Source organism: Tympanuchus pallidicinctus, unplaced genomic scaffold (genome assembly GCF_026119805.1).
Source record: "Tympanuchus pallidicinctus isolate F22 unplaced genomic scaffold, pur_lepc_1.0 scaffold2, whole genome shotgun sequence".
Classification (NCBI taxonomy): domain Eukaryota; kingdom Metazoa; phylum Chordata; class Aves; order Galliformes; family Phasianidae; genus Tympanuchus; species Tympanuchus pallidicinctus.
The window spans coordinates 13,512,874-13,529,059 of NW_026294721.1; the positions used below are offsets into that span (position 1 = coordinate 13,512,874).

Genomic DNA, 16,186 nt, shown 5'->3' on the forward strand with positions numbered 1-16,186 from the left:
CAGCCGTAAAACCTGTTGGTACTCACCATCTTTTGACTGTCTGCCAAAAGTTTCCAGTAAAACCTATCCCTAGAAAAGGAAAAGGCTGTAGTGGATCTGCATCTTTTTAAAGCACTTCGTGGGGCTGTTTAGCTTTACCTCCTATGAAGACTTCAGATCAGCTCCAACAGCGAGAGGGGTATCAAGTGTATAAAGGAAAGCCTTGCATGAAGCAGCCTTTACATCTGTACAATGAAATCAGGAAAGACTTGCTCTGCAGCCTTGCTGTCAGCATGTGTAAGAAGATATTCCAAGGCAAAGACCACCTGTCTGTGTCCACATGCCTCAAGCTGATGGAAAGCATTGTGAAATGAAAGAACAATTAGAGTGATCCCAAATGAAATCTGCAGTAACTGCAAGATGCAGCATTTTGCATTGGTAGATACACATTCACTTGTAGATGTGAAAGGATGGAAGCAGGCTATGTCAAGTTCAGTGAAGCCTGGGGGGGGCTTTCATTTGCCTGAGCTGCCTGATTGCCTATGCCTTCACTCTGCACAGCGGACCATGAAAGAGAATGGCTACTGTGGAGTGACATGCAGGTGAATATGCCAAGCAGCTCATTAGTGTAACACTGGTGCTTTGCTCATTGTGAAGATGCCAGTTCCCACTCTGAGCCTGGAGGGTGTGCAAAGGGCAGGTAAACAGTTAATGAATACTGTTCTTCGAATCCAGCGGCTGAATCTATGCTGAACTTTTAAATCTTTTATAGCTGTGATATTTCGGAGTCCTAAAAATGAATCAGAACATCTGACAGGTATGCCATGAAGTTCCACATACACACCATTCCAATATTTAGCACTGAGCATTTACCTTCTGATGTGCTGACAAAGGAAAAGTGGTTTATGCAGAGGTCTTTGGGCTGTTTCACATCTGAAAGAAACTGGTAAATCTGAGATTTTTATGGTTTCTTTTCTCACATAGAAAAATTCCATTGAAATACATGTAGTGGTTTCCCAGTACTACCAGGAGTAAAAGGTTACTTCATCAATAAAATAATGTTGGCGCTTGAAGGCTTAATATATACATTACTGAGGAGGTGGCGCTCAAGGTCAATATTGAAATACAGCCAGCAATGTCCCAAATGTTAAACTAATCCTCTATACGTACATTGCCCAGTTCATCTCAAAGCTCCTTCCTTGCTAAACAAACGAACAAACATTTAGCCAGCTTGAATTACTGCTACAATTGCAATGAAGTCCTTAGTGGCATCTATTTACCATACTTCAGTAAAACTGCCTGTTTTAATGATCAGAAAATCATGTATTTCCTGGGCAAGAAGTATCAAGCTTTATAAGGAATTTCTTATTTTTCCAGTGCCAAAGAAAAATGGGAATATAATGTTTCATTTTGATACAAAGCAACATTGCTGCTGAGGTTTTCTCTTTTAAGTATTAAGATTCCCAAGGCTATGTCTGAATCTATACTGATATCTCCTGAAACCCTAGGATGCACTCAAAGCCCCTTTTTCCACACCCACACACAGATGCTATAAGCTTTGTTTTTCTCATAGTGAAGCCAACTCAACACCAGCTGCTGCCACCTCCATCTACTATCAAATCGACATGGAGATTTAAAGACCTGTACGGATGATGCCCTGAGCAACCCTGGTCAGATCAGCTTTGTGAGAAGGCTAGACTAGAGACTTCCTGAGGTCCTTTCCATCCTAATTCCTAATTTCCATCCTAAAATCATAGAATGGCTTGAGTTTGAAGGGACATTAAAGCCAATCCAGTTCCAACTGCCTTGCCATGGGCTCGTTGCCATCTATCAGATTAGGCTGCCCAGGGCCCCATCCAACCTGGCCTTGAACATCTGCAGGGATGATGCATGCACAACTTTTCTGGTCCACCAGAGATGGATGCAGATCAAGAACTGTTGACAAAGTTGCAAATCAATTGTGCTAAGGCAGGGTGTGGGTTTTTTTTGTTTACTTTTGTGATATGATATTAGGAACTCCTGAATCTCATCTAGACATCTTCAGCTGTGCCTGAAGCCCCATTACAGCAGTTTAAGCACCTCTTTCCATCACTATACAGATATATTCTGACTCTGAAGCAGACATTTCTGTTCAGGCCCATATCCATATGAAATATCTATAATAAAGGAAAAATAGATATTCACAACAAAAATCTGGCAAGGAGAAAATAAATATTTCTGCCCCTTCCTTGATTTGAGTAAATGTACACAGAGAAGCAATTAAAGAAGGCTTAACTTAAATTGGCTTTCCAGATGAACAATGGTTTGGATAGTAGTGATTGCATATATAACATTTATCGCTTGGGTTAATGATACTCCCTTCCAATTCTCCTTAATCCCATTACAAAGTCAATAAATATCTCTTTTTCCCCTGTGCTCTTCTCCAGCAATGTTTAGAAAAAATGAGAGGGAAGGGAAGGGATGAGGGAAGGGATGAGGGAAACTGAAAGAGGAGAGTGAGTTTAGAATTCAGATTTGAGGAAGCTGCTATCTCATCTGATCTCAGAATTCTTTCAGTCACTTTTCAGCAGTTCACTCCAAAGAGTGTCACATACAAATGTATTATGTGTCTCCAAAGGACTCTTGGCATAAAGAATCTAGCAGCATATAACAAAAAATCCCCATAGTGACCTCTGCATCCCAACACAATACAAATGCTAAAGATATATGAAGTTGTTACATCTCCATGTAGGTTTCTTTACACTGCATTAGATTATAAAAAATTTTGCAACCTTCTAAAGATCTCCAATTCCTCATCTTTCAGCTGCTGATCTTTGAAATATGACAAGAGTAAAATCCTAAGGCCATTAGCTGTCTACATCTACAAATATGTATGTATGCATGTCTGTATGCATGTATGTATAAACATACACATGCATGATCCTTTTGATCAAATATCCATTAAAAATAGAGAGATATATCCTTATCATATACATTATGAAGTCAAGTTTATTTATAGTCATAATCATAATACATAAACAAAAATAGTCCATCCCAAAGACAACAGGATGGATTGGACAATTTTTTTTTTTTTTTTTGCCTGATCTATTTTATCTTAAAGATTTTCTGTCTTTTGCTATTACCACTGTACTTAGTTAGTTTAGAAAACATGTATCCAAAAGAACACAGTCAAATTTTTTGCACATTTTTGCGACTTTTTTTTAAAGAATACCTCTATTAAAATACCATCAGAGCACAATCTGGTTTTGTTATGCTCGTTGACAATCAACAAAGCTTTTTTGTTCCTTGAATTGTGCTTATCAGCTAAACCACAAGTGGGAAGCATAACAAATGCTCCAGAACAATGTCATCAGATACTGAAACTTTGTGATTGCTCCTATCCAACAAGCTCTTTATGAAACTGCAGGTTGCAAAAGATTAAAATTCTGCCTTGACTGGGCTTATTTTTTAATAAAGAGGGGAAAAAGGGGCAGGGAGCCTTGGGAGGATCAGAAGAACAGATTAGCTGTCTACAGAAACACTAGTTATGTATCATTAACTCCAGTGAAGCTATTCATAGTTAAATCTGAAAAATGCCCAAGTTGACATTCCTTCCTCCCATGCTGTCAGGGGGGAGGCCAGACACAAGATTTTCCACTTCATCTCCCAGTTTCCTTTTATATAGAGACTCTCAGCAAACTGCTTGTGTTGCCACAACAGAGACCTTGAACCTTCAAAGCTATCTACAGAGACAGACCCTTATCCCTGATCAATATGGATCAGCAAAGAGGCACCGGCTGCCCGCAGACATCTTTTTGCAGGACTGGGACTTATGTTTTCAGTGACTGAATTTACTTTTCATAAAGGGGCAGAATGACATTGCCAATTGGTGTCTCTGCAAAACAAGCTAAAAGAATCTTATTTTCATAGAACAATAAGACAAGAGAGATGCTCTCTTTTGAGAATCAGTCATAACTGTGGCAGCTAGCTGTACACTCACCTCCAAATCTTTTTCTGCATCAGGAAGTAAGGCATGACTAATGGGAGAGGAGGTGATTTTTCTTCAGAAAACTCTTTCTTCAGAAGAGTTTGTTTGGCAATCTGAATATCAACATGCATGACCTAAAGGAGAAAAAGCCACATTATTTTGTGTTTTTTTTTTTAATATGATGCTAAGCACTGACAAAAGAGAGGGAATAATGCAGCAATTAAAAGCACACATAAACAAAATAGAAATCTGCTCAAATATATGCCATCTGAGAGAATTACTCACTCTGTGGATGCTGAGGAGGAGTGGAAAGCAAAAAAAGCGTAACTGATGGAAATCAACACTGAAAGGTAGAAGTTAGGCTCAACTAGAATGCTTAAAAACAGTCCTGAAAACTAAAGAGCCTGGAATGTTTCCATCAACTTTTTCCTCAAAGATTTTTTTATATCTGAGGTCCAAAATGTCTGTATGGCTCTGCAGCTGGGAGTTGGGTAGAGGCAGATGGAGGGAAAGGAAGAAAGAACAGCCATAACTCCAAAGATGGCACTTAAATTCTAAGGTTCAAAAACTGGCAGCTATGCAGTGGAAAATAGGTAAGGAAAGGAAGGGGAGGAGCAAAAGGAACAAGCTGCAGAGACAGCAATGTTGCAAGGAGAGCATGTGTCTTCTCTTACAGAGAAGGAAGATGTAAACTGGTTCAGATCAGGGTGCTAATGGAAAAAACTTTCTCCTACAGATGAGTTGCCTCTATTAAATATGCATAGGCCAAGTAAACAAGATCTGCAGAGATTGTTAAAGTGTTGTAATAACTGGAATGTAAGGATAAAATAAAGAGAAGAATGTAGGTGCAAGCAAATGTCAAAATTGAAATTAAATAATATGATAAAATATCTCTGATAGCCAACAGAGAGCAATTCCACACGGACTGGAAATGCTTCCTGTGAATGTCCACAGAACTACAACGTATCCCTCTCAACTTCTTTTTCTACATTGGTATTTATAAAATAGATGTAAGTTTTATACTGCAGAGACCACAACCAAAACTTAGGTTGCAGTTCTGAGTTATGAAAGATCAACAGATGTGAATATAGCCTAATACATAGCAAGAGAGCATGACTGCTGCATCACTGGTACTGAGCTCCCGATGGCTGTAGGGGGAGAGTATGTCATATATCCATGGTCAGTATCCATACATCCACAGTCAGTATCCATACGATAAGAATGCAGTATGAATCAAATACATCTGTGTGGCCTAGTCAGCAAGGCTACTCTCTGTGTTTGGATTCATGAAATATCATCCAGTGTTGATTATTGATATTGCAGAGCTGATTAACCAGACTACAGGCAAGCTGCTTAAAGCTGAAAGAATGTGAACAGAACTCTTAAAATAGTCTAGGGACAGAAAACAAATATCTCTCCTTGACACTTGGGAACAGAAGTGTTTCTGTGCATGACACATAGCCAGTGTGACACATCACCACATGTGATTTGGACAAAGGTCTCAGCCAAGATAATATTTCTGTTCTTATAACCTTGGATGTAAATTCACTTTTTTTTTTTTCTTTTTTTTTTTTCTATTAGCCCTTTCAGATGGAAGTTTTCCAGCCTAAACAAAGTGGAGGCAGGTCTATCTTCTGTAGAGCCTTTAGGAAGAACATAAATACAATTTTGGGATGTACATCCTGCAAAGTCTCATTCATATTTCCTTATCAGGGAGGGAAAATGTGCACATACAGTCTCAAAATGAAGCAATCAGGAATTACGCACCATGCAACTGAATGCTGGGACCTCCTGGAAAGTGCCCATCCATCTCTTCTGTCTGACACTGGACCCTTGAGATTAGAGTCAAATAGCCAATTGCTTGTAGGGATGGCAGAGGCAGGGTCAGCTTCACTTTCAAAGCCAGTCAGCATGGAGGGGCCAACATCACTGCAGTACATTCTCACTTGCATGAGGGAGTCACACATCTCCTCTATAATTCCACACAGCTCTCATGAGTAAAAAAAAAACCACCCTCAACATTTAGGCCAGAGCAGTAACAATGTAAGGAAGTTAAAGGCACCAGGCACTCTAGATAAAGCACTTATATCATCCATATTCACTTACTTCAAGGAACCACAGACTTCGGAGATTTTCTTGAGATTTGGTTCCTTTGTTCATTTGTTCCTTCTGCTTCATTGTAATCAACCACATACAACCTCTGGTATTCCTGGCTGCACATTATTCTGAACCTTTCTTAAACAAGTTTCATGGTATCCCTTCCTATGTAGGTCAGTACACTGCACGCTGATTTTTTTCTTAACAGGCCTTCAGCCTTAGAATATAAGAGAGATGTTTTGTTGCTGTTTTTTTCCTTAAGCCAGAAATGCAACAATCTCCTTCCAAGCAGGAATCAATTATTTAAAAAAAAGAAAAAACTGTATCGGATTGTTCCTTCTTTTTCTTATTTTCCCTTTGAAATAAGAAAAGAATTTCTGAATTTGAGTGCGATTGTGTTACATTAAAACCACAACTCATTAACTATGGAAGAAGGCAGGTGAGAAGAGACTTTCAAACTAAAAGGAGTTTGTCATGTTCTCACAGAGAGGGACAGAAGAAAATTCTAGAGAAAAAAAAAAAAAAAAAAAGGTAAAAGCACTCATTTAGTGTAGCAGTTCTCCCTTCCTCATAGGAAGCAGTAATAATACTCAAAAAGTGCTTACAACAAAGTCCAACCAACCAAACAAAAAACCCTAAAGATTTCAATTGATTGAGGCATTCTCTGCCTTGAAAAATGCCAGAATTAAAAGCTTATGTAGAATCCTTCCATTAATATCTATGCAAATGGTGTTTTTCATTTCAAACTCATTGCCTGATGGTAACTTTATATCAGGATTTTGGGAACCTTTCTCTTTTGCACACCAATGTTTTCCACCACCACTTTACTCTTCTTGTATAATTCATCAACTACTAGTGGAGTTTATACAACATCATCTCAAAGGTTCTCCTAAACATCTCTTACTATTCATAGAATGGCTTAGCTTGGAAGGGTCCTTATAGATCACCCAGTTCCATACTCCCTGCCATAGGCAGGGCTGCCATCACCAGCTCAGGCTACCCAGGGCCCCATCCAACCTGGCCTTGAACACCTCAAGGGATGGAACATCCACAGCTTCTCTTGGCAGTCTGTTCCAGTCTCTGGGCAACATGCTGCAGTGTATATACATCTACAATCCACCTGTCCCTGGAGAAGGAGAGGACTGGAGAACTCTATTCTGTACTATGAAGACTTACCTGGCATTCAGGACTACGTGAGTGCAAAATCCTTTGTTTCAGATTCATTCATTCTATTTGACTAAATACTTAAATTAGAGCTACTATTTTTTAGAGTCTGTACCCAGTAAGCTTTCCATGACATGCAGCCACAAAAACCCTGAAGCCCATGGCTCTCCAACAGCCTAGGAAAAAAGCTGCTAGAAGCAAGGCTGAAAGGCTGTCAGGAAAATGGGGGATTTTTTTTCTGGGATTTTTTCCATCATTAAGTGCATCTTACACTACCCAGCATTGACAAGTAAACGTGCAGTAGGGGTCCAAATTTAATCTTCTGCATATGCCATGTGGATGATCTGTGAAATTTAGAAGTAGGTTTTCTCCTGCTAAACTGAACCAGGTGGGTGTTGAGATGACTATACTTTGTCTATGATTCAGTCTTGTAGCGTTAAAAAATATTCTCTGCAAACTATCCTCACTGCATATCAGGGAAGATTTTTCCTGAAAACCAGATGGGGGCTTTGTGCAGAATCTGAAAAGCAAGCTTCCCTTACAGCAGTCATTTCAGTAGCACTGCTCTCTCCCCCACTGACTTCTTTGTCCCAGTGTTCTTGAAGCCAATTTCATTATGCAACTTTTCAAAGCTCTTGGGCAATCTGCTTTCATTCTCTGGCTTTCCTTTCCTTATCAGTATTTATGCTCTTAACTCCAGTACCTCATTCTTTACACGTGGCATGTCCCTCTTTCCAATGCTTGATTACTTTTTGTGCTCACTTATTCAGAGTGACCTTTTTCACTCCTAGTGTATTTATCGCTAGATGGCTCTCATAACCCTTGGGCATACTGTCATTTATCTCTCTACCCCTTCTATTCCCTACCCTTCCAACATGGCTTTGCTTAGTATCCCTTTTGTTCCTCCAAACATTGTGCTGCTGAAAGCAAAGAATTTTAAATATTGAAAAAAACATAATCATTAATTGTTTGTTACCTCACTGCTTCTGCACTTTTATATTTCCAGCTGTTGCATTTGCATAGGGAAAGAACAGCTATATACTTTCAACATTAGTGACTTAAATTTTATATTAAGGAGAACAGCAGAAAAGCAGAACTGAGAGTATGGCACTGCAAAGGATAGTCTCTTTGTGATGTGACTGCATGGGCAGATGCCAGCCAGCAGAGGAGACAGCACAAAAATGGCAAATAGCATCACACTTTCAATAATTCACCTGATGTACCTTAACCAGGAGAAAACTAAGGCTAGAGCTCATTCATTTTCTAGAGAGGTATTGGAACAGGCTGCCAAGCGAGGTGGTGGAGTCACCTTCCTTGGAGGTGTTCAAGGAAAAAGTAGGTATGTCACTGAGAGACATGGTTAGTGAGCATGGCGGTGATGGGTTTATGGCTGGACTAGATCTTAGAGGTCTTTTCAACCTTAGTAAAACTACGACTTAAAGAGAAATTCTGAACATAACATCTAGGTCCTAATAACCTTTAACATTTTTGAACCAAAGCTTCATAAAGCAGTGCAAACTTAATTTCATTACTTACTTCCAATCCTCATGCATTATGAAGAGAATTAACCACACATTATATTGGAAATCATATTGTTCAGTTCCTTAATATATACTTTTCTATTTATATCTAGCAAAAGCTACTGCTCAAATGCTAATTTCAAGGTGACCTCATGAAAAATGGATTAATGTTATGTGAAGGACACGCGTATTTTGTACCCAGTACCAGCAGAGGCCCAGGACCTAACCTGGCAATTTCAGTGCCCCCGGTATTTTTCTGGCCACAGCAGACAAAATTTTTTAACTCCAATTTCAAATGCTTCAGGATGGAATCCAAGAGCAGGGTTTCTCCTTACTTGTATGATTAGTCTGCAAAATTTGGCCTTTCATTCTCTACCAGAAGCTAACATGAAATCTCATTTTCTTCCCACATTAAGGTATCACATAACCTGAAAAGTTACCAAGAATTTTCCTACTCAGTCAAGATGCAAAATGCAAAATGGAAACTATGGCAGGGAGTAAGCAGTCAACTACTCTTATTGACTGAGCTGAGGTGCAGTAACACATCCACTGAAAATACATTTTCAGCACAGATAAACAGCATTACAAAATATCCATCATACTGAATAGAATGCTACATATTTATTCAAGGATGTTTAATCCCTGAAAAAAACCCTTAAAAATTAAAACACACAGTAACACAGATATAGTTGCTCAGTAGCTGATATCTACTGCCAGAATTTTAGTCTCTCAGAGTAAAATTGCAAGGATTGTCATGTAAACTTTCTCTACTAGAGAGCACAGTTGCTACCAAGCAACCAAAGCAATCTACAAGTCCTGCCACTCTTTGAATCTCCTTTTCCACTTGGAGGTCACATTACTTCCTACCAGCCCTGGGAGCAGCTGTGGCATGGCCTTTCCTTCCCCTACGCAGTATTTGGAGCCTTTCTATGACTAGACTAATAGGTTAAGCATCCTGGATTCTTCTCTTTCTGCTTTTGTTGGGCTGATGCTAGCAGATCTGCAGAAATAGCAGCATGCACCTCTCAGAGCCAGTGTCTTAGGCTGCCTGCAGGCTCAGGCATGCACTGGCTCGCAATTAAATTCATAAAGTCAAGTTTTCCTTGCAATTTTAGCTAATAGAAATTTGCTTATTATTATGAATATAAGTTTAAATAATGTCATATTTTGAGCTAGAACTATAAGCAGGTTCACTTAGTACCTGTGGTTTAACCAGTAGAGACAGTTTGGAATTCAATTCCATAGCACATCAAGCAGCAAGTTGCATGACTGCTAGTCCCATTTTCCTGCTTTTATCATAACTCAACAGTTTTGCTGTAGCTGGACAGCAGTAGAGAGGAATTCATATGATACATCCCCCCAAAACAAAATGAACAATAACACTTTAGTGGCTTTTTCATTGGACTGCAAATCCTTATGTGGTATTTCACTGGTTCAATAATACTTTTTTTTTTTTTTTTTTTTTTTTTTTCTTTTTTCATTCTTATTGAATGAACATCTTACCCCTTTCATGCATTTGGGTTGATCAAAAGCATTAGTATCTTCTACTACAGTACAAATTTCAATGACTAAAAAAAATAAATTGCAAGCAAAGTACCAGAGTAAAATAATGAAATATTAATATCCTGTTTGGAAACTGTGTGATTTAGTCAGCACTGCTTTCACACTCTGAGTTACACGCAAAGGATCTGGCAACCCCAAATGAACTCATGTCATTCTCTATGTCCTGTCTTTTTTTTCTAGAGACAGAAATTATACCCTATAAATATCCATTACTTTTGGCCATGGTCTGATGAAGTAAAATCCAAAGAGAATATCAGGCTTTTCTTCCTCTCTTTGGTTAGTTTTGCTCTGTGCTTTTTGCATGTGAATGATGCTGTTTTGGCTGCACTGGAAGCAACCAGCTGTCCCTGGGCTCGAGAGTAGGTTGTTACCTTATAGCACTGTTGGTGATGAAGCCTTTTGATTTTGGTACCTAAATGAAGATGCAGGAATCCTGTTGGAGTTAACTCCAGAGCCATCAGTTCTTGCAGGTCTCCCATCTGCCCAGCTCCTCATGTTCAAGTATATCCTCATGGCAAAGCCTGACAATGAACAGGTAGAAGCTCAAGGAAACATAATTTGCATGTTAAAAATCTATAATGGTGAGAGATGCAAGTTGACAGATAATCCACCTTTCAAACCAAAACACCAACCAATATATCAGGTCTCCTTGTCTCTAGAGAAATAAAAAATGGATCATGAGGACTGACATTTGCAGGTTCATGAGTACAAGGACAGGGGAAAAAAAAAAAAAAAAAAGCAGTAGCAACTACTCTAACTTCAGGAGGATTTTCATATGTACTTTAAATATAATTTAAATGTAAAATAATCTTAGGAACTCCCAGACTAATTTCTGCAGGTTGAATTATTTAGAAAACACAGTTTTCTCCCATAGATTCTTCCCTTAGGTAATTAATAAATATTTATAATCCAGACTCCCTGTTAATGAAGATTTTGCCTGGGAATAGCAATTAAGAGTCTTTGTCAAAATCCCAAATTGAAAATAACTGTCATTCAAGTGTTATTGTTTTTGAGTATGTGTAAAATGTTGCCTTCCCAGATCCAAGGAAAAAAATCTTTGTTGGCAAGTTGTTTGAAACAATGCCTAACTGAATGTGAAGGGGCTCATCTTCACAGCATACCAATGAGGTGGAAGTGGCAATCAGGTGTGACTTGTTTAACAAATTAACAATATGTTTCTCTAATAGGAAATTTGTTGCTCTTCATTCTGCATTGAAGATTTGCAGCTACTTTAAAAAATCTACAGAGACTTTCAACATAATTAAGGTTAAATTTACTTTGAAATTCATAATGGCCATATAAAAGCAAACTGGTAATATTGTACATCTGGAAAATCACACTTTCATGAAATTCCTTGAGCCTTTTGTTAAGGGTAAGTCATTTATATCTAAAAAAAATAAATGAGAATTCATTAGACTATCAGTAACAGCTGTATCTAATTCTGAGGTTTTTGTGTTTAAAAAAAAAAAAAATAATCAGATGTCTTAATCTTGCTCTTGATTTGTAAGTACTTCTGAAAATGAGAGAAGTAAATGTGAGGTTGTACAGATAACCATAATTCATTCTATGCTAAGCTGCCAATCTTATCCTGTTTGCTAATTCTGCAAATCACTGCAGTATTTATCAGGTTCCTGTGAACGGACGTTTCTGAGCGAGTTTTGTCTAATTGTAGACTTCTGTGCTTACTCCTTCCCCATCCAAGCAGCTGAGATGTGGGGGCTTATGTGTCAATATGTTACTTTTTTTCCCCATAGCCTGCATCATTCCAAGCTGCAGAAACATCTGATGAAGGACCATAGTCCAGAAGAGCTTCTCAGTGAGTTGTGCTAATTTTACAAGCCTTGAAGTTATTGATATTGATGGCTTTTGGGTTTGGTTGATTTGTTTGTTTATTTTAAGATTTCTAAACATCTTTGTGCTGTGTGAATATGAAAAACACGTACATTATTCAATTCTTCCCTCTGTAGCAGGTTAAGTGTTGTTTAGCATACATTCAAACGTGCTGAAAGAGTATGTGACAAGTATTCATAAAACACATCCATAACAGACCATCTTTCTAAACCATGTTAGATTTCATATTTTTTCTTAGAAAAAATGCTTATTCAAATAAATGTAGAACTCAAGAAAGGCACCTCTATTTTTGCCAGTGCTTTAAGTTTTGTAGGTAAGCAATTAAGCTTATAAAAATTGTTTGCAAAATCTATATTATGGAGAAAAGAAATATTAAAACACACTGAAAGCCAGTCTGCTTTGGAACATATTGATGTGATCCACCTCCTGAGAAGTAGAGTATTTTTGATAAAGTAATCCTAATGTAATCTCTACAGAATAGGAAGTCTTCTAGATGCTTTTTATCAGTGATCTTTTCGATTTTGCTAATGATTACATGTTAAATCACAGAGTAGTAAAGGAATCAAACTTCTTCTCTGAGTTGTCTGTTTTTTGTGTTGGTTTTTTTTTCCCCTGCTTGATTTATACTTCTCAATCTCCTACAGAAAAGCCAGTTACAGCTTCCCTTTAGATACTGTTCTTACCCTAAATGTACTCACTTTTTGTAGTCAGTTTTTCATGATTTGCCTTCTAAATATTCCTTTCCTCCACTGAATATCATTTCTCTGTTCATTTTATCCCTTTGCATAGCTTCAAATTCTCACCTTCCTCAACATGTGGATTCTTCCCATCTTACCCACGTAGAATCTCTCCGTGTTTTTTAAACTCTGACATGGAGCTTGTTGGTTCCAAGGACCAGGTTCATCACTGGCATCCTGGAATAGCTGAGGCTTTAATGGCAAGTTTACAAATGGGGGTCTTGTTTCAACATGGCAAAAATGAGTTGAAATAATCCCAGCACCAGTGACCAGAAAGGATCGCAATATTATCAGCACAGCCCTCTACTTTCCCCTTTTAGTAAGATTTTATATATTTACATCAAAGATTCCTGTATGTCCTGGTGTACTTAATAATAACCTTGGTTTATGTGGATACATTTTTTCAGAGGAGAATGACAGATCATATAATTACGTCATTGACCCAGCATCAAATATTTTCAGAAAAAAAAAATAAAAAAAAAATTGTAGGATGTGGGGCCAATTTTTAGCTTTTCAGCAAAAACAGAGAAAATATTTATCAGGCATTTCATTAAGAGTCACAAGATTTTTCTGTTAAATACCACCAAGGTTGAAGGGTACTTACTGCTTAAGATAGCATATGAATATATCATAAAAACCATGCAACATAACACACATTTTACTTTCTCTTAGGTCAGCTTTCTTCAATTTGAAATGTTATATTTTTTTCAGTTGTTTTTTAAAGCCAAATTCCACGATGGTGAAAGCAACATGGACTGAAACTGAAACATTTATGCCTCATCATTAAGCCAAAGACAATGTGCCACATTCTGTTTCTGATTCCAGCAATGACTGCTGAAAGCTTATAGGGGTAAAACACTGCAGAATACCTAGCAGTGTAAGTAAAAAGAATAATATTTAGGCACGGTCCTATTCTTTTTGAATATTAATTCATCCGAACCAACATACAGAGAACAAATCTGAAACCACGTGAAATGCTTTATAAAGAAAAAAGAAGATGCCCCATGGGTTGGGGAAGGGGGGGGGGGGAGGGGGGGAAGGAGCCTTTTGTTATCAAGTACAAAAAATATCCTGAGCAAAATCAGGCAGCGCAGGTTCTTTTAGTATGGAAAAGACAAAGGTTTATTCTAGCAAAACAAGCATCCATCAGAATTAGGTTTTGAAATCATATAATAACTTATTAAATCCCGCTGCCTCAGCAGGTGTAGGAAATCTTCTAATTGCGTTTTTCTACTGATATTATTAAAATATAGCCAACTTCAGCTTTCAGGTGTATCCAAGTAACTCTGATGACATCTCTGAGATGCCCAGAAATAAAACCAAGATTTTAGTTTGATCACTGATTGTTTGACCACATTGCTACTTCCCTGTCTTGAAAACTCACAGAGGAGGTTGGGCAAGTCCATACAGTGCGTATGTATGTCTAGATACATAAATAGGTAGAGAAATGTGTTGCTTATAAGTCCTAGGAAGGATGAGTGCATCACATACACATAGATAAGAGGTTCTGGAGCTCTTGGAATGAAGAGGTCCAATCCCAGGAGGTGCTCACTGTGTCCTGCTTACCAACTGCAATAATCTGCCATCGGTCCCTGAGATAAGACTGATCAGCCAACAGGACTGAGCACTGCTCTGTCCACCAAAAGTCTGATGCAAGATGGTGATAGTCAGGCAATTACACAGCTTAGAACCAGTTACTGCACGTTCACTACAACTCAGCAGCACTACAAGAGCTCAGATGCCAGAGTAGACATCTCTCCATATGTCCATAATCTACTTAACTTATAAATTAAAGAAAACTCAGTGATACATTTTAAATTCTTTAGAATCATAGTTTTCTGCATAGGTGTAGGTTTCCATATGTCATGCTTTGGTCCCCAGGGCTTGATGTGTCATTCAGCCACGCTGCTGCAGACTGATGTTGTCTTGACAGATACATAAGCAGTAAGTCAAAGTTTTGCAAAATGTTGGCAGGTTGATATCTCCTCCACAACCTGTAAATATACTTTAACTCTTGTCTTCTTAACATTATTATTATATACCTACACTAAACGTTTTGTTTAAACACACATGATGGCCTATGATTTTTAAGGGCAATGCAATGTAATCGATAGGGTGTAAATGACTCCCACTGACAGGATGATGTATCTATGGCTTTTTTGCATACATACAAATATATTTGTGTGTCTGTTTGTATCTACATAAGTTTGCACATGTACATAATTTAGTCACAACAAAAATAAAGATTTTCATTTATATTTATATATATATATATATATATACACTAATAAAAACCTTCACGCTCTCCAGTCTCCCTTCACTATCTTTTTCTATGCATTTGTATGGATAGAAGAATAAGCATATCTACTGTATTTATGCTGGAGATTTTACTGTGCAAACTAAAAAGCTAAACTAATAAAATTGTTTTTCAAAGCATGCCTGAGGTCATCCCTATGTGACAGTACAATGCCATATTAATAATCAGGTCAAATGGATCAGTTCTACAGGATTGTCTAAGACTGCTGATTGCATATATTAATCAATCTTTTCACATTTTAGATAGAAAATAATGGAAAAAATGGTCTTCCCCATAAATGCTGCACTTGTGAAATCCAACAGGCAGTTATAGGAAAAGGTGAACAGGATCTAGTGACGGAGGGCTCATAAATCCCTAGGTATATTAATAAAATGTATTACATTACAAAATTTCAACTACCTAACATCACAAAAGGGAGAAGTTTGGTTGAGGTATTTGTTCACTGATAACTGTAATTGTCTTTATTATGGCTTCAATATTGCCTACTATTCAAACTCTTCTCAGCCCACAGCACTTACATAGTTCAGATTTTAAAAATAAGTTAAAACAAAACAACAAACAAACAAGAAAACATAACAGTTTGCCATGGTAAAAAGTAGAGGATCCTTAAAAACCAAACTGACCGTTTCTGTCTTCACCACAGCACAGCGTCAAGTGACAAATGCAGGGCATGCTGGTAAAAGACAAGATGTTAGTAATGAGCCAAATGAATCCCTGGTGTGACTTCACTCACTTCATTAGAGTTATCCCCAGGATAAATTTGTCCCAGTGCACTGTGGAGTCTCCAAGTTTTGAACAGGAGAGGATATCAGCATGCAAGAAAACAACACTTCTTCCCTGAGTATTTAAACTGGATTGTAAATCCATCGAATCTGATTCCAAATGATCTTTGCTGCACATTTTTGATGCAGTCTCTCAAATCACTTATACAGTTCCAGAAAGTGTTGCATGGTCCAGGCAGCAACATGGTGCATTAAAAAGCAATGAGCTA

The 16,186-nt window shown here is 37.9% G+C and overlaps 1 long non-coding RNA gene across 1 annotated transcript; it reads left to right on the plus strand.

Annotated features, from left to right (window-relative positions):
• Nucleotides 1-11,522: 11,522 nt before the first annotated feature.
• LOC128080752 (uncharacterized) lies at nucleotides 11,523-13,882 on the plus strand. The gene is made up of 4 exons (XR_008206874.1): nucleotides 11,523-11,662; nucleotides 12,045-12,106; nucleotides 12,190-12,260; nucleotides 13,590-13,882. It is a non-coding gene; the product is annotated as an uncharacterized LOC128080752 (long non-coding RNA).
• Nucleotides 13,883-16,186: the final 2,304 nt, after the last annotated feature.